Source organism: Vombatus ursinus, unplaced genomic scaffold, assembly GCF_900497805.2.
Source record: "Vombatus ursinus unplaced genomic scaffold, bare-nosed wombat genome assembly UNPS02014179.1, whole genome shotgun sequence".
In the NCBI taxonomy this organism is placed as follows: Eukaryota; Metazoa; Chordata; class Mammalia; order Diprotodontia; family Vombatidae; genus Vombatus; species Vombatus ursinus.
The window spans coordinates 619,641-640,925 of NW_020953957.1; positions in this window are offsets into that span (position 1 = coordinate 619,641).

Consider the following 21,285-nt stretch of genomic DNA (forward strand, 5'->3'; position numbering starts at 1 on the left):
GTATATGTATGTATACATATATGTATGTAGTATATAGTATATGTATGCATACAGATATACATACTATATATGCATGCACACATGCATGCATACATATGATTATGAGACATGGGAAACACTAGCACAGGACCACCCAGCATGGCCTTTCTGCATCCAAGAATGCACTGTGCTCTGTTAGCAAAGCAGAATTGTAGTAGCTCAAAAGAAATGTGAGATGTGCAACTTTAGAGACATCTGCACTCCAAATGTTCATATGGACTGTTTGTGCCTGATCTGTGGTAGAGTTTTCTGAACTTCTATTGGTCTGTTCAGCTACATTCATTGTGCCTTGACACATAGTGATGTCACTTTGGTCCTCTTCAAGAAAAAAGGATAACAAGCACCCAACCAACATACATACATACATACATATCATACATACCTCCTCAAGTGTGTAAAATGAAATCATGCCCCAGAAACCGAAGTTGTAATCACACCTGCAGTGACAGGTGAACATCTCTGTTTGTATCACCTCTTGTCCAGATTTAAAAAAAAAAAACCAATACCCTAAACAGAGCACAAAACAAATAGCTAGGAACAAACAATACTGCCTTGGGGCAGATCTCTAACAGTCAAGAGCTCCCTGTACTTCTGAATGAATTAAGCCTCCCTAAGTGCTGACCCAGCAGCTCCAGAAACTAGATGAGTATTTGCATAATTGATCTGGCTCAGAATGAATTTAGACCCCTGAGCTCCTGGGGCCCTTCACTGAGACACACAGCAGGGTGATTGGCCAGTCTGGGGGAAAAAACAATTTAATTCTGTCCTCAAGACAAGGCACAAGGCTTACCTGAGCCAAAGCCTGAGAACCATTTAAAGGCTATAGTCCCTGAATTTAAAGACTTTAGCTCCTAGCAGTTTTCCCCTCTAACTTAGAATCACAAATTTTAAAAGCTTTGGGGGACCTTAAAGATAGAGATCATTCAGCATAACAATATACTTTTCTGTTCATTTTACAGAGGAAGAAACTGAGACTGAAAGAAGGGAGCTTGCCAGAGTCCCTCAGATACTTCACGGCAGATCTAGTACTAAAACTAGGTCACCTCCCACTCTGGAGCTATTCCAACTACTAAAATGCTTTCAATGCCTCCAACATGGTCCCAAGCCCAGCTATCTCCACTACATCCCTAAATCACCCCATTTCAATAAAACAAACTTTCTCATGGCATATCTATAACTTATTATTTCATCAAGCTGCCCAGAAATAAAAGTAATAATAATACTTGACATTTCTTTTGAACATCATATATATATATGAATGTATCTATATGTTGTCTCATATGAACCCCAAAACAAGACTTTAAGGTGGGTACTACAAAAGGAAGCACAATATAGTAGATAAGGCCCTAGATTTGAAGGCAGGAAGCCCAGGATTTGAATCCTGTCTCAGATATTTATGAACTGTGTGACCCTGGGCCAGTCACTCAAATTCCCTGTGACTCAGTTTCCTCAGCGGTAAAATGAGGGAACTGGACTTGGTGGCCTCTAAGTTTCCTCTTAGCTCTAAATCTATGATCCTGATACATGTTGTCATTTTAAAATCAGGAAGTTTAGGCCCATAGTCACACAGCTGATAGGTTTGGGGTGTAGAATTGACAGGGGTTTTTTTCTGGCTCCAAGTCCAGTACCCTATTCACTTCATTTTCCATGCAATATGAATGAGACTGTCTCTGTCCTCCTAATTGTCATCCAATATCATTGACAAATGGGCCCTAGTTTCTTTAGTATGTCTTTCAGGATTAAAAATGCTTTTTTTCTCCAACCTATTAACATAATCACCAACTTGTCCTTTCTCATCAGTGTGTGTATGTGTGTGTGTGTGTGTGTGTGTATGTGTAGTTGTGTTTCAGTTGCAACATAGTCCTAACTCTCCAGGAACTTTCAATCTTGTTGGGAAGTAGTTTACATGTAACGACTGGAGAATATAAGAATATCATAGCAGACAGCTGTGTCATTAACCAGCTTGTGTGACTTTGTACAAATCATTAATGACACAGCTGGAACTAGACCCCAGAAGTCTTTTTGTTGTTCCTTGTTATATTTGCGCATTTCTATCGATTCCATGACTGTTCAATCATCTTGTCTAGTCAGCTCTTTGAGGGCATGGAGTATGTCTGCTGTGATATTCTTGTATTGTTCTCCAGTTGTTACATTTAAACTCTACTTCTCAACAAAATTGAAAGTTCCTTGAGAGTTAGGACTATGTTGCATTGTAATTCTCTTATATCTCTCATGAGGATCAATACTGTTAGCGCTCAATTGTTCAGTTGATTTAAATTGAATTGTACCTGTTATATTTTTTTGCCGTCTGTAGGCTTAGTAAGATGGGCATCTAGGTGGCACAGTGGATAGAGCTCTGGGCTTGGAATCAGGAAGACTCATCTTCATGAGTTCAAATCCAGCCTCAGACACTTCTTAGCTGTGTGACCCTGGGCAAGTTACTTAACCCTGTTTGCCTCAGTTAACTGATCTGTAAAATGAGCTAGAGAAGGCAATGGCAAACCACGTCAGTATCTTTGCCAAGAAAACCCCAAAATCGGGTCATGAAGAGTCAGACATGACCAAAATGACTCAACAACAAGACTTAAAAAATCACATAAAATCGAAGCATCTCAGAGGTGCTCAACTGATCCAGCCCCTACCTGAAGTAGAAGTCACCTCTGTACTACCTTGTTAGATAGCAAGTGGTCATCCAACCTTTGATCAAAGAATCTCACTACCCCCAAGAGACCCCAACCTATTTGGGGGCAGCTCTAATTGTTAGGATGTTTGAGTACCAGATCTGGAGTCAGAGAATTTGAGTTTAAATCACACTTCCGTATCAATGTGCAGAAACTTACACCAGTCACTGTAAAAAGAAATGGTTGGGCTGGTTGATTTCTAATGTCCAGCTCTTAATCTATGATCCTATGACCTTTGTATTGAGGCAAGATCAATCTCCCAGTAACTTGGCCTCCTTCATCTTAGTTTTTCTATCTGGGACCAAGCAAAGCAAATCTAAAACCCTCCCTCACATGGCTGCCCTTCAAATATTTGAAAACATCCATCATCACCCCCTTCTCCAAGCTACATATACATACTTCCTTCAACAAGTATTCTATGGCACGGTCTACAGTCTACTCTTTGTCCTGGTTGCCCTACTCTGGACATACCCCCGCTTTTTAATGGGCCTTCCTTCTAAAATGTAACACATAGAACTGATGACAAGACTCCAGATGTTCTGAGCAGAGAAGAGTATAGTGGAATTATCACTTTCCTTACATAGTGATTTTACCTTTGTCCCTTCTCTCATATATGCCTCCTTCTTTCCTTTGACATAAGCCACCACACTGGTACAGTCCCACCATTACCTCATCCCTTGGTTATTACAGTTAACTAGTTGGTCTCCTTGCCACAAATCTTCCCCCCACCCAGTCTACCCTCCACTCAGCTGCCAAAGTAATCTTGCTCAAATGTAGGTTTGACTGTGTTACCCCCTACTATTCAAGAAACTGCAATGACTCCCTATGACCTCCAGAATCACATAAATCTTCTATTTGACATTTAAAACACTTAACAACCTGTCCCCTTCCTGCCTTTCCATTCTTCTTAGACTTTATTCTCCCCACATATGTTACAACTCCACAATATAGCCTCCTTTCTGTTTCTTGCACGTGCCACTCTATCTCAACTTTGTTCACTTTTCCTAGATGTCCTCATGTCTAGAAAGCCCTCCCTCCTCAGTTTGCTGTCTAGATTCCCTGGCTTCCTCCAAATCTCAGTTACAATCCAATCTCTGCCAGAGGCCTTTCCTCATCCCCCTTAATGCTAATGGCTCATCACTGAGATTACCTCCGATTTATCTATCTCATACAAACATAAATTGTTTGAACGTTGTCTCCCCAATTGAAACGGGAGCTCCTTGAGGGCAACAACTGTATTTTTTCCTTTCTTTTATCCCCAGTGCTTAGAACAGTGATTGGCACATAGTTAATTTGCAACAAATGTTCATTGAATTGATGACTTAAGCTATACACTCTATTTCAGGTATACACTTATGGAATAACTTATATAAGTGTGTGTGTATGTGTGTGTGATCTAGAAGCTTTATTTTTATTTTTGATATTCATTTTTAAAATGAAATTTGATTTCCAAATTTCCTCCTTCATTCCCATCCCCTTTCCTCCCCTTCCTCCCCTCCTACTTTCCTCCCTTCCCCTCGCCTTGCCCCTCCCTAAGACGGTAAGCAATTTGATATAGGTTATATATGTGCAACATAGATTTATATTTAGATAAGAAAAATACTAAGGAGAAATATGGAAGTCTAGTGTGCTTAATGAATTGATAGATCAATGAATATTGATTAAACTGATACATTTAACTCCCTGTTGCACACAGGGGAATTAGATGGGCTTCCTAGAAAACAGGAAGATAGGAGCATTGGAAGGTCAAGGAAACAAGCTCATCCATCGTTGCAGATGGGCAGTTGGCACAAGACAGAGGGCCAAATGGGGAAGACAGAGGTCAAGATCTAGAGGAAGAGGGAACTGCTTGTTGGATCACTTCTGAGAGTTGGGAGAGCCTGCCAAGACTCTTCTGACCTCAGAATTCTGCCTGGACAAGGAGGGGAGGGCTGATCCCCGATCTTACCACTTATTTGAATAATATGCAAGCTCTGGAGACTCCAAAGTAATGGGGACCACCTACAGAGCCTGAAAAGTCATTCCTATTAGTGGGCCCAAGAATAACTACAGGAGTCACAGAAATGATAGCAGTTCAAGACTATCTTGGTCTGTAATTAGGATGATTTTTAATGTTTCAAGGCAAAAGAGAGTCAGTGTAGCATAGCGGATAGAGAACTGGGCTTGGAGTGAGGAAGACTTGGGTTTAAATAGTCACTCTCCAGACATTTCCAAATCATACCACCTGCCCTCTGGACATCATCCTCATTCTCTTTATTCTTCTCCTTCTGGAATCTTGGACTCTTATCCTGAGAACCTGGGCTCTGATAAGTGAGCTTCAGTCTCATCTTGCCCAGAACCAGACCTTCACATCACTTGCCAAACATTTACCCAAGGAGGAACCTTCTATCTCCCTGCCACTTGTCTTCTTTTTCCATTAAAATATAAGTTCCTTGAGGGCAAGTACTGACTTGATTTGCATCCTCAATACTTAGCACAGTGCTTAACACATTCTAAGTGCTTAACAAATGCTGTATCATTTATTCACCCATTCAAATCCTGCCTACGATTACAAGGAGTTAAGCCGAGAGTGGAAGCAGACAGAGGTAATGGGTTAGAGAACTTTTTCAAGAAGCTTAGCAGTGAAAGGGTCACTTATTAGCTACATGACTTTAGGCAAGATATAGGATCATAGGGGCAGCTAGATGGTGCAGTGGATAGAGCGCCAGCCCTGGATTCAGGAAGACCTGAGTTCAAATCTGGCCTCAGACACTTCATACTTACTAGCTGTGTGACCCTGGGCAAGACACTTTACCTCATTGTCTCAACAGAAAAAAAAAGATATAGGATCATAAAGATAAAGACTGAAGAGTCATCTTTGAAGACATGGTTTTCAGAGTAGTGGAAGTTTACCAGGAAAGAGAATATAGTGAGAGAAGAGACAATGGTCACTACCAGGCTCTAAAGGAATAGCCTCTAGAAGGAATCAGAAAGAGGATGAGGAGCCAGGGAAGGAGACCATGTAGTAGCCTGAGTTCAAATCCAACCTCAGACACTTACTAAGTGACCCTGGGTAAGCCACTTAACCTCAGTTTCCTCATCTGTAAAAGGGATAATCATAGCACCTACTTCCCAGGGTTGTTGTGAGGATCCAATGAGATAATATTTGCACACCGTCTGGTGTAAAATAAGCACTATCTAAATGTTACCTATTATTGTTACATTACTTAAGGTAATGGGGTAAAATATCAGAACATGTACTGTATCACATCGTTGTCTTTCATGCTCAAAGAGTACCAAAATAATATCACTGTGTTGGGGCCAAGGTATAGTGGGTCTAATGTGGCTGGTCAGACTAATATGAGCTCAGAAGGCTCTACCACAGGTCGGGCACAAATAGTCCATATGAACATCTGGAATGGAGTTGTCTCTAAATTTGCACATCTCATATTTAAATAGTGTGGTTGATGTCTTTTTACTAGTACACAGATTGGATTTAAGTGAGGCAGAGCTGCATGAAGTCATCTGCTCATTCTCTCTTCCAGCATTATGAAAGTTCAATGGCAAGACAAAAATCAGGGCAACTGGCAATAGCTCAAAGTGCAACGAATGACGTTGGTGTCTTCACATCCAACCAAGCTCTAAGCACCTCCTCCTGCCACCTTCACAGCCCATTGGAACAAATTATTCATATTCATCTAGTCCCGTCGGGGAAGTCTTCACCTGCTTGGGGTAGACATCCACCTAACTCAACTGTCTTCATAACACTGAAAGTGTTAATATTGCAGATTAAACTCAAAGGTGTGTGTCTTACTCATAATTTTTTCTTCCTAGAAAAACAGTTGTTAAACATTTACTCTTGGGACAAGGAGTATGGAGGGAAGGTGGCCAACATTGTCAGAACCGGCATGAAATTGAAGGAGAATGAGAACTGGGGGAAAGAGACTCCTGAACTTGGTGATTAAGATATCACTGCTGAAATGGAGATGCAGTATCAGCACGATGATGTGGGGTAGAAACCAGATTTCAAGCAGTCTTGGAGAGACTGATCAGGGAAGAAGTTGAAACATTGGGTTAGAAAACTTTTTCAAGAAGTTTAGCAGTGAAAAAGAGGAAGATTGGATAGCAACCAGATGGATAGACATATGGGAAGGAGTCAGGGAGAGGAAGAGACTAAAGAGGAGTAAAAGAAGAGAGAGAATATGCTGAAGTAGGTGGAAGGAAATGGGATTAAGGATGCAGGTAAAGGGATTAGGGGGCAGCTAGGTGGTGCCATAGTGCACAGAGCATTGGACCTGGAGTCAGAGTTCAAATTTGACCTCAGACACTTACTACTTGTGTGACCCTGGGCAAGACACTTAACCCTGCTTGCCTCAGTTTCCTCATCTGTAAAAATGAGCTGGAGAAGGAATAGCAGACCACTCCAGTATCTTTGCCAAGAAAACCCCAAATGGGGTCACAAAGAGTTGGACATGACTGAGAAACAACTGAACAACAACAAAGAGATTTTAGCTTTAGGAAGTAGCACAGAATTTCAAAGTTGGAAGGGACCTCAATGGCCTTCTAGTTCAATCCATAATGGAAGTACATTATAGTAGTACATTACAGTGGTAATTGTAGAGTACTAGAATTGTTTCTTCTGTGATCAAAGAAGAGGAAGGTGATGATACTAAGATTTGAAGAATGGAAAAAGGGAGCTGATATCACTGCCTCATCCCTATGACTTACATCCTTAGCAAACTTCTTTTTTTATTAATTTATTTTAAACTTAAATACACAATAAAAAAAAGAAACACATTATAAACTTAAGTATTAAAACTTAAATACAAAATAAAAAAAAGGGAAAAAAGCACTGCTATGTACACAGCAGAATGTAAGAGGGGATTCAAAATATACAGCAAAAATGTTCCATTTCAAGAAATCCTATGTCATAAATATTATGCATTGTATTCAGAGCTGTCCCTTGGCAAACTTCTGAATGGACTAAAGCATCCTCCCAGCATATTGCAATACTCCACAATTAAAATAAAATAAAGCTAAAGGAAATGAGAGTGGACCTGAGAGAATTCATATCAAATAGCCTCAGTAACCACAATGAAGTAGAAGGCGAGGTCATCTGCTGTAAATATGAGTATAGGGGTGGAATGAGAGGATAAATAATAAAAGGTGAATAAGATAAGAGTGATGGAAAGGCAAGGCAGCAACCAATCAGTCAGCCAGCATTGATTAAGCACCTACTAAGTGCTGGGCTTTGTACTAAGCAATGGAGATGCAAAGAAAGGTAAAAGATAGTTCTTGCTCTCCAGGGTTACAACATGCAAACAACCACATACAGACAAGATATATACAAGATAAAATGGAGGTGGTCTGAGAGAGAAGGCACTAAGATGAAGGAGGACTGGGAAAGGTTTCTTGCAGAAGGTGGGACTTTAACTGAGACCTGAAGGAAGCCAGGGAAGTTGGAAGGTGGAAATGAGGAGAGAGACAGAGACAGAGAGACGCACAGAGACATAGAGAGAAAGAAGAGGAAAGTGGGGGGGAGAGAGAGGGGAGGGGAGAGAGAGAGAAGTAGAGAGGGGGAAGAGAGAGAGGGAGAGAGAGAGAGAAAGAGAGAGAGAGAGAGAGAGAGAGAGAGAGAGAGAGAGAGAGAGAGAGAGAGAGAGAAGGAGAGAGGAAAAGCGAGACAGACTGTTCCAGGCACAGGGGAAAACCAGGAAAAATACTTGGAGTCAGTTGATGGAGCATAGAGTGAAAGGAACAATGAGGCCAGTGTCACTGGATCACAGAGTACATGGGGACCTATAAAGGGTAAGAAGACCGGAAAGGTAGGAAGGGATCAGATTGTGGAAGGCTTTATAAGCCAAAGAGAGAATTTTATATTTGGATCCTAGAAGCAATAGGGAGCCCCAAACACTTATTAATCATTTGCTATGTGCTAAGCACTGGGTATACAAATACAAGCAACATTAAGGAGCTGACATTCTTTTAGCTTTGGAAACAATGTATTGAATTTATTATATACTTTAAAAAAATTTTTTCCCATTAACAGTAATTAATACCAGCAGCTAAAACATTTCCCAGATACTAACTGTTAAGACAACTCCAGGCACTTCACAGGTTGCTTTTTTCCCTCCTAATACATGTTTTTATTATTTTATTTCATTTTTTCCCACTAAACAGTATTTTATTTTTTCCAATTACATGTAAAAATAGTTTTAAATATTCACTTTTATAAAATAATGAGTTCTAAATTTTTCTCCTCCCTCCCTTCCTTCCCCATTCCCCAAGACAACAAGCAATCTGATATAGGTTATACATGTACATTAATGTTAAACATATTTCCACACTAATCATGTTGTGAAAGAAGAATCAGAACAAAAAGTAAAGACCATGAGAAAGAAAAAAAAAACAAAAATACAGTGAAAATTGCATGCTTCAATCTGCATTTGGACTCCATAGTTCTTTCTCTGGATGTGGACAGCATTTTCCATCATGAGTCTTTTGGAATTGTCTTGGATCATTCTATTGCTGAGAAGAGCTAAGTCTATCATAATTGATCATTGCACAATGTTGCTGTTACTGTGTACAATGTTCTCTTGGTTCTGCTCACTTCACTCAGCATCAGACCATACAAGTCTTTCCAGGTTTTTCTGAAATCCGCCTGCTCATCATTTCTTATAGCACAATAGAATTTTATTACATTCATATAGCACTACTTGTTCAGCCATTCCCCAATTGATGGGCATTCTCTCAATTTCCAATTCTTTGTCACCCAAAAAGAGATGCTATAAATATTTTTATACATGTAGGTCCTTTTCCCTTTTTTATGATCTCTTTGGCTTACAGACCTAGTGGTGGTATTGCTGGATCAAAGGGTATGCATAGTTTTATAGCCCTTTGGCATAGTTCCAAATTGCTCTCCAGAATGGTTGGATCAGTTCACAATTCTACCAACAATACATGAGTGTTCCAATTTTCCCATATCTTCTCCAACATTTATCATTTATCTTTTCTGTCATATTAGCCAATCTGATAGGTGTGATGTGGTACCTCAAAGTTGTTTTAATTTGCATTTCTCTAATCAACAGTGATTTAGAGCATTTTTATATGACTATAGATAGCTTTAATTTCTTTATCTAAAAACTGTCTGTTGCATTGGCTTTGTTTGTGCAAAAACTTTTCAATTTAATGTAATCAAAATTATCTATTTTGCTTTTCATAATGTTCTCAATCTCCTGTTTGGTCATGAATTCTTCTGTTCTCCATAGATCTGACAGGTAAACTATTCCTTGCTCTCCCAGTTTGCTTATAGTATCAGCCTTTATATCTAAATCATGAACCCATTTTGACTTTATTTTGGTATATGGTATGAGATTTTGGTCTATGCCTAGTTTTTGCCATACTCTTTTCCAGTTTTCCCAGCAGTTTTTTTCAAAGAGTGGGTTCTTATTCCAGAAGCTGGGGTCTTTGGGTTTGTCAAATAATAGATTACTATAGTCATTGACTACTGTGTCTTGCATATATAACCTATTCCACTGATCCACCACTCTATTTCTTAGCCAATACCAAGCAGTTTTGATGATTGCTGCTTTATAATATGATTTAAGATCTGGAATGGCTAGGCCACCCTCCCCTGCATTTCTTTTCATTAGTTCTCTTGATATTCTGGACCTTTTGTTCTTCCAAATGAATCTTATTATTTTTTCTAACTCCATAAAATAATTTTTGGTAGTTTGATTGGTATGGCACTGAATAAGTAAATTAGCTTAGGTAGCATTGTCATTTTTATTATATTAGCTCAGACTGCCCATGAGCAACTGATGTTTTCCAATTATTTAGATCTGACTTTATTTGCGTGAAAAGTATTTTGTAATTGAGTTCATAGAGTTCCTGTGTTTGTTTCGGGAGGTAGCCTTCTAAATATTTTATAATGTCTACAGTAAGTTTAAATGGAATTTCTCTTTCTATCTCTTGCTGTTGGGCTTTGTTAGTAATATATAGAAATGCCGATGATTTATGTGGGTTTATTTTATAGCCTGAAACTTTGCTAAAGTTGTTTATTATTTCAAGTAGTTTTTTACTCGATTCTCTAAGTATAACATCATGTCATATGCAAAGAGTGATAGCTTTGTTTCTTCTTTGCCTATTCTAATACTTTCAATGTCTTTTTCTTCTCTTATTGCTAAAGCTAACGTTTCCAGTACAATGTTGAATAACAGTGGTGATAATGGACATCCTTGTTTCACCTCTGATCTTATTGGAAATAAGACCCACATGTACAATGCAACTAAGATTAGAAGGAAGGTAGAAAATTAGGAAAGAATTTTTACAACCAGTCTCTCTGATAAGGGCCTCATTTCTAAAATATATAGAGAATTAAGTCAAATTTACAAGAAGACAATCCATTCCCCAATTGATAAATGGTCAAAGGATGTGAACAGATAGTTCTCAGATGAAAAAATTAAAGCCATCTACAGTCATATGAAAAAAAGCTCTAAATCACTATTGATTAGAGAAATGCAAATCCAAACAACTCTGAGATACCACATCATACCTATCAGATTGGCCAACATGACAAAACAGAAAAATGATAAATGTTGGAGAAGATGTGGGAAAATTGGAACACTAATGCATTGTTGGTGGAGTTGTGAAATGATCCAACCATTTTGGAGAGCAATTTGGAACTATGCCCAATGGGCTATAAAAATGTGTATACCCTTTGACCCAGCAATAGCACTTCTAGGGCTATATCCCAAAGAGATCATACAAACGGGAAAAAGACCCACATGTACAAAAATATTCACATCAGCTCTTTTTGTGGAGGCAAAGAATTGGAAATTGAAAGGATGCCCATCAATTGGGGAATGGCTGAGCAAGTTATGGTATATGAATGTGATGGAATACTGTTGTGCTACAAGAAATGATGAACAGGCTGACTTCAGAAAAACCTGGAAAGACTTGTATGGTCTGATGCTGACTGAAGTGAGCAGAACCAAGAGAACGTTGTACACAATAACAGCCATGTCGTGTGATGACTAATAGTGATAAAATTAACCCTTCCTGGCAATACAAGGATCTAAGACATCTCTAGAGGCCTTGTGATGGAAAATGCTATCCACATCCAAAGACATAAGTATGGAAGTTGAATTGCTATTTTTTTTCCTCTTCTGTTGAGTTTTGTTTCCTCTTTCTGATGGTTCCTCCTATTGGTTTTAATTTTTACTTACAACATCACTAATGTGAAAAATATGTTTAATATGAATGTAAATGTATAGCCTATATCAGATTGTGTGCCATCTTGGGGAGGGTGGTGGGGAGGAAGGGGAAGAAAAATTTTAACCTCAAAAGCATATGGAAGTGATTATTGATAAATCAAAATAAATTAATAAAAAAATAAAAAAATCATCTGTTCATATCCTTTGACCATTTATCAATTGGGGAATGACTTGTATTCTTACAAATTTGACTCAGTTCTCTATATATTTTAGAAATAAAGCCTTTAGGGGCAGCTGGGTGGCACAGTGAATAGAGCACCAGCCCTGAAGTCAGGAGGACCTGAGTTCAAATCCGGCCTCAGACCAAACACTTGACACTTCCTAGCTGTGTGACCCTGGGCAAGTCACTTAACACCAATTGCCAAAAAAGAAAAGAAAAGAAAAAGAAATAAGGCCTTTATCAGAAATACTGGATGTAAAAATTGTTTCCCAGATTTCTGCTTTCCTTCTAATCGTGGTTGCATTGGCTTTCTTTGTGCAAAAATCTTTAAAATTTAATGTAATCAAAATTACCCATTTTGCATTTCAGGATGTTCTCTATCTCTTGTTTGGTCATAAATTCTTCCCATCTCCATAGATCTGACAGGTAAATTCTTCCTTGCTCTTGTAATTTGCTTATGGTATCACCCTTTATGTCTAAATCATGTACCCATAAGATATGCAGTGTGAGATGCTGGTCTGTACCTAGTTTCTGCCATACTATTTTCCAGTTTTCCCAGCAGTTTTTGTTAAATAGTGAGTTCTTATCCCAAAAACTAGAGTCTTTGGGTTTATCAAACAATAAATTACTATAGTCATTTATTACTGTGTCTTGTGTACTTAACCTATTCCACTGATCCACCATTCTATGTCTTAGCCAGTACCAAATAGTTTCGATGAATGCCACTTCATAGTTTTAGATCTGGCATGGCTAGGCCACCTTCCTTTGCATTTTTTTTCATTAATTCCCTTGATATTTTTGGCCTTTTGTTCTTCCAGATGAATTTGGTTATTTTTTCTAGCTCTATAAAGGAGTTGACCTTCTAATGGAGGAAAACAACCTCCAAAAGGTAATTGAAATCAGTGAGGAGTGACAATAAAAGTACCTGTGGGGGCATGGTGTTGAAGCAGCCCAGCCCAGAGGGGAATGAAGTCCCAGCCTGGGTCCCTCTCCAAACACCCTCAAAGGAACTCACCAATGGGAGAAGGAAGATAATATAGCGGAAGAATGTCCCAGGAAAAGAAGGCCATAAGGGTAGATGGATATTCTAGGGTGAGGAACACCACTTTCCTCAAATGAGAGCAGTACAAGGTATTAAAGTCCAGTGTTGCCAAGCAGTGAGGGGACCAATTGATACAGTATATTAAGAGTTTGTAATGGGTGATATCAGCTCAGCATTGTGACTTTCTCAAGTCACACTCAACATCCCTGAAGCAGGAGCTGAGAAATCAGATAAAAGAGGGTTACCACAATCATGAACAATGGAAGATCAGGGGAGGGAAGGAGTTTTAGAGTAGTAGATAGTGAAACATTCAAGTGGCAGATAGTGAGTTCAAGGATGGGTATGGAAGCAAGTGAAGCCACTGGGGGAAATAGATTGGGCTTACTGAAGCTCAGGATAAAAGCTAAGAGTTGATTTAGAAGTGAGTGAGTAAGTGAGTGAGTGAGGTAGAAAATGGAGGAGGAAAGAGGCAAAATATCAAAGCTTCAGGTTATGTAGTTATCAGAGATAGTGAATTCTAAGTTATGACCATAGAACCATAAATTTCAGACTTGAAGGGACCCTAGAGAGCATCTGCTCCAAACTCCTCATTTTATAGAGGAAGAAACTGAGAGCCAGAAAAGTCAAGAGACTTGCCCAAGGTCACACAGGTAGCAAGTATCAGAGCTAGGAAGGAAAGAGTGTGAAATAAATGTTGGGGTGATGGCCTGGGAAGAGCACTAGAAGACAGAATGATTGAAGGAAGGATAAAGAACAGGGTTATGGATAATAAGAAGTAAAAATGCAATGATAAAAATTTTGATCAAATAAAAGAGTTTTCGAATTCATGGACATGAAAGTAGAACATAGGAGTATATGTATTCCCATACATATAATCATAAAAGTATATTCATGATCATTTGGAGACGAAAGAGAAAGGGCTTGGGGAAAGTTTCTAATCCATAGGAGATAGCACATGAACTAAACCTTGAAGGAAACGAGGCATTCTATGAGGCAGAGATGGGAAGGGAGTAGATTCCAACCATGGGGGACATCTTATACAACAGAAGAGAGATAGAACATGGAATTGGATTGTGAAGGGCCTTAATTGTCAAGCTAAGGAGTTGGTGTTTTATCCCAGAGATGACTTGGGAGCCAGTGCAGGTTCTTAAGCAAAGGGATGGTACGGTCAGATTAGACTTTAGGAAGATGGCTCTGGCAACTGGGTGAAGGATAGATTAGAGAATGGAGGGATTAGAATTGGGAAGACAAATTAGGAAGCTATTGCAATAATCCAGCTAAGAAGTGATGAGGGCTTAAATTAAGATGGTGGCCATGGCAGGGGATGGACACAAAAGTTGTTCAATGTTACCAAGAGGCCCTTGCATGAAACATTTCAAGATTCGTGCCCTCCTAACTTTTTCTCCTGAGTACCAGCATCTATCCTGCATTCTCTTGTCCTTTTGTATGTTTTTCAGATTTGACTTCCTACTCCTCAGCTTCTTCTCTTTCTAGAACTAGAAGTAATGACTTCAAACTACTCTTGACCCAAGGTCACAGTAACTAGTGTCAGATTTAGAATTGGAACTCAGCTCTGCTTCCTCCAAGGTCAGTTTTCTTTCTTCTATACCATAGTAACTATAACAGAATATGACCTTGACCTCATGACAGTAACAGCTCAGGTGATCTTACCTCCATAGTGGGAAGATAGCATGGCATGGTGGAAAGAGTGCTACATGAGGTGGGGCAGAGAAGGGGAAAAGGTTAAGAGTCCTGGGGTCCAGTCACTTCTCTCTTTCTTCATCAATAAAAATGAGGTGGTTATGACCTCTGACATTCTAAAAGTCTATATCCAATTTAGGAATTGTCTTGACAATGCATATTTTTACAAGGATGCTATTTTTCTTTTAAACTGGGGGTAAGAGGAGAAGGAGAGCAAATATGTGGGTGTTAATTGAAAAATAAGAGAAAATGAAAAGAAAAAAGAAAAAAAAGTCAATGTCCTATGGAGGTTCCCAGATTTACCTGGTAGTAGGGAGGGAAATCTATCCAGGCACTTGTGGGAGGATCCCATGGTTTTCCAGAAGGGACAGGGAAAGAGGGAGCTTTCCAGTGGATTGTCACCCCTGAAAACTACTAGTGGCCTGGCATCATGAGAATCTGTCCAGCTAGAGCGGTAGAGGACACAAAGTCTTTGAGGGAGCATCTATTCCCTATACCAAGTACTAGAAGTCCCCAGTTAGTAATACCTCTATAACCCCACACTCAGGTTACCAGAGGCCAGGCAAATCACTTGCTGCTCCATAGCCAGCCCTCCATCCTCCTCCTTCTGTAAGTCTGCTCAGCAACCCAAGCTATTAAATCCAGGAACTAATTTGTAAAAGAAACAATGAGAAGAGTAATAGTCTCTCTGCAGAATTTCAATAGACGGTCCCGCAGGGACTCAGACCTTGTGGAGTTGAGGTTTAGAGAGGAATGCTTATTAGCATTCACAACCTCACTGGTGTAATGGACACAACCGGGTTCTCCACCTCTCGCCTCCCAACCCCCATTTCTGAAAAGGAAGGCTGCCTCCCCCCAGCCCCCAGCAGCCAGGCACTCACACTGCTTATCTCGCCAAGTGAATTATGAATGGGAAACCAGGATTCTGCACTAAGTTCAGCACCACAGGCCAATGGAACAAGCCTGCAGAACCCTCCCTAGGACACGTGCCTGGGAGGCTTGGGAGCTTTGTTTGGGAACAGGCAGAAAGAAAAAGAGACAGAGACAGAGAGGTCTTGGCAGGGCGCAGAGGCAGCAACCACAGGCTCTGGCAATGTCAAGGCTGAGAGAAAGAAAAGAGGACATGTTGGACCCAGAGCTAATACCAGAAAGAAGAGCCCTGTCTCTCTGCATGCAGCCCTGAATGGCCTAAGAGAGCTCTATGTAGGGCCCTGAGAGGGAGTAGGAAGTATAGTGATTCAAGCTACCCTTCCCTTATTCCCCCCACCACCACCATCCCCTTCCTCCCATACTCCATTCATTTCCCTCTCTCTCTTCCTTTTCCTTTCTCTTCTATCCCTTTTTCCATTTGTCCCCTCCTTTCCTACTCTCTTCTATTCACTTTTCACCTTCCCTACCCTTCCCTTCCTCCTTTCTCCTTTTCTCTCTCCTTTTCCCCTCTCTCTTCCCTCCCCCTCTTCCTTTCTCTTACCTTCCTTCCCTTCTCTTGCCTTCTTCCTTTCTCCTTTTCTCTTTCCCCTTCTTCCCTTTTCCCTCTCTCCCCGCCCCCCCTTTCCATCCCTTTCGCCTTTCCACCTTCTGTTTTTGAGTCTCCATTTCTTTCTCTGTAACCTCCAGAAGCTTGCCTGGGTGTTTTATAGCTCTGCTGTTTTAAGACAAAGAGACTGGCAGAGCCTAGTGAGGTCTGTCTCTCTCTTAACCTCACCTATGCTCCCTCCTCCTCCTCCTTCCCTGTCACTTCATTTTAAGAACCGAACTGAAGACATCCTTTATGTCAAATCCTTAATTACTCCCCACCCCTAGTAGACACGGTCCAATTAGGTCTCAGAACAAATGGAAATTGGCCCCAGGGACCCTGAGATAACCTGTACTTTGAAAGGAGAGCCAGAGATAGCCTGTGTCTGCGAATATAATACTTTTGTAGTTTATGTGTAAAGCTCCCACCCCCTCCTGAAGAAGTCGAACCTGGGTCTTTTATTAGTTGACCTCCGAAATCTCTTCCACCTCTGAGACCACATTTTCTGATTCTTACATCCATTGTCTCATTTATTCTTCACCACAGCCTTGTGAAGCACAAGTTATTATCTCTATTCTACAGTTAAGGAAACTGAGTTCAAGGGAGGCTTTTGGAGGGGACCAGATCTGTGATTTCATCTGTTTAAGGAACTCGCCAGGAGGAAACTTTCTCCATTAATGTAGATGGGTATCTGCCTTGCAGCTTATAGTCATAGAGAGTTGCCTGAAGCAATAAGACATCCAAAGACTTGCCCCAGCTCCCTATGCTGGGTACCAGCCAGTATATGTCAGAGACAAGACTTCAACCAGGTCATCCTGACACCAAGGTGAGCTCTCAGGCCACCAAACCATGGTTGCCTCTGGGATTGTCCTAGGAAATCATTTGCAATTTTTTATTATCATCTCTTTAGAAATACTAGAATTTAAAACAGAAAAAGGACCTTAAAGATCATCAGAGCCAACCCCCTTATTTTAAAAAGAAAGAAACAGAGATTGACTTCTGGTCTTCTGGTCCAGGGCTCTTTATGCTAAATGTTGCGTCATGGGAATTTGTTCTAATTTGTGGATATATTCCAATTCTGTCTGAAAGTCAGTATGGATGGTGTAGTTAAAAGATCACTGGGTGCAATTTGCTTCCTGTATGACCTTGAATAAATTATTCTCCCTCTCTGGCCCTCAATTTCCTCATCTGTAAAATACAGGAGTTTAACCAGACGACCTCTAAGGCCCCCTCCAGGTCTGAATCTTACAATTACATTATGTTATCCCCTTTCCCCACTGGGGACCTAAAACGCAGAGATGGGAAGCAACTTACCTTGAGTCACCCAATGAGTCATTGCCAGAAATAGATCTCATGATCCCTTGATGCTTCTCATAGGATACCTCAGAACTTTTTTCACCAGATTCCAGAGGGTGGGGGTGGGGATTCAGGTGTTCTCAGAAACCAGGTTGGTTTACTTGATGAGAACCAAACTGCAGCTCCACACCCAGGGCAAAACAGGTGCTTTGAGGACGAGAAAGGTCATTCTTAAGGAACAAACTTTCTCCTGAAAGTCCATTTGGCCTTTACCTCCAGTGTTCCCTCCTAGTCAAAGCTATTCCACTATGGCAGCCAAATAAATCTACCTTTCCATCCCATCCTCCCTGGTTTTATGTGTTGTAAAACCTTCATTCAAAGGTTAATTAATTAATTAACAGTTGATGTATTGGGTACTCTCCAGGTTCATTATCTCAGAGCCAGGCCAGCTACATTTTCCCTTTAGGGTTCTAGAGGGGTCCCCTGAGGGGTTGCGGTTCTTCTCTAATGTTTTCAGTTCAAGACCTCATTCTACTGTAGTACCCCCATCTTTAGCTGCCAGGCACTACCACCCCAATTCCACTTAACCAATGCACATCAATTAGCTTTTACAAAGAGATATTTGTTTCAAGGGCAGGTAGGTGTCCAAGTGGATAGAGGGCCAGGCCTAGAGTCAGGAAGACCTGAGTTCAAATTTGGCCTCAGACACTTACTAGATGTGTGACCTTGGGCAAGTCACTTAACCCTGTTTGCCTCAGTTTCCTCATCTGTAGAATGAGCTGGAGAACGAAATGGCAAACCTCTGCAGTATCTTTGCCAAGAAAACTCCAAAATGGATTCACAAAGAGTTGGGTATGACTGAAAACAACTAAACACCAGCAACAAATTTGTTCCAAAGACATAGCAAGAATAGAAATAAAAACATTCCCCGGCCCCAACGTTTCAGGGATGCACTATCCCCTATGCAATTTCAGTCTTTGGGGAGAGTAGACTCACTCTGAACACAGTTTATATATAGCTTTGGTCCCAGCAAGTTGATGTCCAAATGTAACATCCAACTGCTGGATGAGTCCTGTCTCATCTACAACCTCTAAGCTGGAATGGCTTGCTGCAAAACCTGGCATGGACTCAACTCCCAGACCTTTCAAAACTCTCAAGGTCATAATCATGTCCAGTCTCTCTTATCTAAGACAAAAGAACACAAGAGCCACCAAAGGGAAGAGTTCGAGGACTCTCCCCTTACAGCATTGTCTTTCTTTTCTCATCTAAATGCCATTGAAAAAGGAACTAAGGCACTTATTGGCCCAATTGACCCAATTCTGGCTATCAAAAAAATCCACCTCTCATTACATGGTAAACTGACCAGAACCAATTATGAATGTCTCCATGTGCTCCAAATCTCTCCAAGGTACTTCTATATCATAACTAAACTACATCATCATAACTCTCCCAGGAAGCGGGCTCCCCAGCCTCTTCTATGTGGGGAATTGCCTCCCTGGCACTCAGAGGATATTCCTAAGGAGTGGTGGCTAGTCCCAGATTAAACTGGTGTTCATATGATGCAGCACGAAGCATTTTATAAACACTCCATTCTGTTCTCATAAAACAAACAAAAAAAAATAACATGAGGTAGATACAGTCTCAAGACTTCAATGAATCTGTGACCCCCTTGAATGAGAGCCTTCCTTCAAGGCTCTCATTCCTGTCCACCTGGGGGCACAGTGGTTAAAGTGCTGGAGCTGGAGTCGGGAAAAATGCACTCCAATCCCCCTTGATACTCATCTATTAGCTATGTGATCCTGTGCAACTCCCCTAACCTCTTTAAGCCTCAATATCTTCATCTATAAAATGAAGATAATAATAATACCTCGCAAGGTTGTCATAAAGATCAAATAAAATGATATATATAAAGCAATTTGCAAACTTTAAAATGCTATAAAATGATAACAATAATAATAATAATAAATCTTCTCCAGGGATGTTATCAAACATACCAGGGTGGAGGGTGCTAGGGAGAGAATTTTCCTCTAGTCTTCTAGACATGGTAGGGATTGGGGGGAAGACGCTAGCAAGATGGCTAAGGGTCGCCATCCAAAGCAAGTTCCTACATTCATGACCTCAAAATAGCAAGAAATGCACCAAATAAGGCAACAAAAAATACAAGATAAAAAGGGGAAAGATATTTCCCCACAAAATAATTTCTCCAGAGACAACAACCAAAAGAACAGATGATTTTGTTACTATCTTACTGCTCCTAGTTAGTGACCTGGATGGAAGAAAGTAATTGACCATCGATAGGGAAGGTGCCTGATTAGTCAATGAGAATTGATTATGGGCCAGGACCTTGCTAAGACTGGAAGTAGAAAGACAAAAGTGAAATAGCCCTTGAACTCAAGGAGCTTATAGTCTAGTGGGAGACACAACATCTACATATTAAAAATGTATACATTAACTCTCTCTCTATATATATATGTGATCTCTCTCTCTACATATATATGTATGGTCTTTCTCTCTCTCTATATATATGTATGCGCGTGTACACACACACTCACTCACACACACACATATATACATATTCATACACACACACTTAAAATGAACATAGGTAGTTTGGAGAGGAAGCACACTCACAGTTGAGGAGATCCAGAAATGCTTCATGTAGAAAGCTGGGAGGCTGGGGGTGAAGTAGCCTTTTAGGTAAACAAAGACACAGAAACTGGAGGTGGGGCTTGTGTTCAGAACAGCAAGTGGGTCACTAAGGATTGCAGAGTATGAGAAGGGAAGTCATCTGATGTTACAAAGAGTTTTAAATGCCAAGCAGAGTTCCTATTTTATTCCAGTTATAGAGAACCAGTTAGAGAGCAGCTAGGGGGTGCCATAGTACAGAGAGTGCTGGACTTGGAGTCAAGAAGACCTGAGTTCATACCCAGCCTCAGACACTCACAAGTTGTATGACCCTGAGCAGTTCAGTCCCTGCCTGCCTCAGTTTCCTCAACTGGAAAGTGAGAATAACAGCTTCTACCTCCCACAGTTGTTGTGAGGGTTAAATGAGATAATATTTATATAGTACTTAGCCTAGTGCCTGACACATGGTAGGTGCTTAATAAATGTTTGTTTCCTTCCTTCCTTCCCTTGGAGTCTACGGAATAGGGGGCTGACTTGATCAGACATGTTCATTAGAATAATCACTTTACCAGCCTATCTGGATGATGGATTAGAATGAGAAGAGCCTTGAAGTATAGAGACCAATAAGAAGTCCAGTGGAGAGGGGTTGACAGCCTGAACTACTGTGGTGATTATGTGAGTGGGAGAGGAAAAAATGAAAGATGTTGTGAAGATAGAAACAAGATCTGCCAACTGATTAGGAATGTGGGATGAATGAGAGTGAGGACTTGCGGATAACAATAGAAGAGATGGGTCTCCTGAAAAGATGGTAGAGGAGGTTGAATAGAATAAGCCCAGTCACAATTCAACACACTCAAAACTGTTCTAAAACCATTAAATGAACCAAAGAAAAGAAAGAAGAAACAACAACAACTAAAAGGGGAAGGAGGTGAGCTTTTGATGAGACTGCTAAATGAGAGGTCATATCCAAG